General features: G+C 43.4%; 1 long non-coding RNA gene across 1 annotated transcript; it reads right to left on the bottom strand.

Moving 5' to 3' along the window:
• Positions 1 to 1,776: 1,776 nt before the first annotated feature.
• On the bottom strand, positions 1,777 to 2,003 carry LOC108244750. Its single transcript, XR_001808942.2, has 2 exons — positions 1,938 to 2,003; positions 1,777 to 1,843 (listed from the first exon to the last, which is right to left on the bottom strand). It is a non-coding gene; the product is annotated as an uncharacterized LOC108244750 (long non-coding RNA).

The following is a 2,003-nucleotide window of genomic DNA, read 5'->3' as shown; positions in this document are numbered from 1 at the left end:
GGAAGCAGCCCCAGGGCCGGGCACCGAGGCCCGGGCACCGAGGGCGCACACCAACCCAGGCCAAGGCCCACCAGGACCAGAGGACCCGAGCCCCACCGCGCAGGCACCAGGCCGAGCCGACACACACCGAGCGCCCAGCCCCGGACAGCAAGGGCCCCACACGCCCCGGCAGGAGGCCGCGCGACATTTTGATTTTTAAAAATATTTTATCTTTATTGACAATGAAAGGGTTTTGAATTAAACAGCAGAAATATGGCAGTGGTGACAGAGCGAGCTGCGTCTGTCATGAAAAAAGCAGTTTTTAAATGTAAAGCATTGAAATAATTCTTGTTTCTCTCTGCTGTACAGGTGTGAATACTATCAAACTTTGCTCCGTATTCAACAAGTCAGAACAAAACACATCTGAACAGCCAAATATCTCCTGCAATGACTTAGGGAAGCAAAAATACCTAAACTGTACTTTTAAAATCGTACTGGCACCTTCTTAAAATACCAAAACAGGGACTGGTCCGCCATGTTGGATGTCTAGTTAACTAACTAATTGAACAACAAAACATTGATTACATTCTAAAGATTCCAGTGTGAGTAGCATTTCCTTTGGCTACTTTGTGTTCAAAGCAGAAAACAAAATGTGTGCTCAGGGCCACAAAGGGGAAGTTGATGTGGTCATTCACAATCTCTTGATCAACAACAACCTTGAAAAGTTGTTCACCTAAAGACAAAAAAACTGCATCAAAAACAACACGTCTACAAAAAGACAAATTCATATCCACTTCAGAAGGTAAAAACAAGCACCATTCATGTTAAAAATAATTTTTAGTCAGTTGTTGTATTAGTGCTGAGGAACTTGCTATTATTACCATGTGGGGAACAACAAAGCCAGTGGTGAACAGGAACACTGAATTTAGGCTTTAGGTCTCACCTCTCTCAGCCAGCAGCAAATACAGCAGGTTGTTATGGTTTGGTTGTCTTCGAGTTGTTTTTAGGTTCCTGTGTGTTCAGTTGGTTTCTACCAGTGTCTTCTCTTCCTAGCCATCTGTGTTCTTTTTACCTGCTCAGCCTGGCAGTTTGTTTTGTTTTTGTTTGACGGTCATAATTCTCCTCTGCTTGACTGTCAACCATCTGCATCTTCCCAGCTGTTCTCATTGAGTAACCATCCTTCCCTGGTATTTATGCCTCTTCTTGTCTCCAACTCATTGTCATATCCTCACTCCTAGTCAGTCCTGGTTTTTGTCATCTGTGGTTCATTCAATAAATATTTCTAGATTTAAAACCTGCCTGGACCTTTGAGTCCTAAACCAACATCCACACTATTTTTTACATCAACGAATTGCCTGACCCCTACTGTATCCTGGCTGGCTCTCTTCAAACATCACTGCAATCTCAGTGACCTTGGACGGATCGCTGACCAGTGGCGGCTGGCCAGTAGAGGGCGCAAGGGTGCCGCCCCACCACTCACCACTAACATTGCCTTGAATAAGACATAAAAAATTAAATAAAAATAAAATAATAAAATAAAAATATATGTATATATTTTTTTAGTTGTGTAAGATAAATATTTTATAGTTAATGATAAGTAAAGTTGTTTTGTTCATCGACATTGTCTGATTGGCCCTGGGGTGCAAAAATCTTTGTCCATAGACTCTCGTTAAAAGTTGTACATGCGCAGTAGCTCCTTTTTCAGTACAAGAGATAGGACGGTTCAGGGCGCACCTGACATGAATGCAGGGTAATTAGTCCAAGAGCGAGACCCAAACCAGACACAGAGACAGCAGCTGAAGGTAAGTGCAATTTATTTACAGGTGCCCAAGGTATGTACAGTGCGATAGGTTTGTGGAGCGATCTGTGAAGTAAGAGCAACAGGGTGAGTCTCGGGTACCAATCCTAATATCAGCCTAGCACTGCACGATGGCTTCTTAATGTTCTTTTGTTCTTACAGATCCAGGAGGTGTCCAGCAGCGTGGAGGAGAAGATGGAGATGTTAGGTGATCCAGAGGTCGACA

This window comes from Kryptolebias marmoratus, linkage group LG14, assembly GCF_001649575.2.
Source record: "Kryptolebias marmoratus isolate JLee-2015 linkage group LG14, ASM164957v2, whole genome shotgun sequence".
NCBI classification, from domain to species: Eukaryota; Metazoa; Chordata; class Actinopteri; order Cyprinodontiformes; family Rivulidae; genus Kryptolebias; species Kryptolebias marmoratus.
This window is presented reverse-complemented; position numbering and strand designations above follow the sequence as displayed.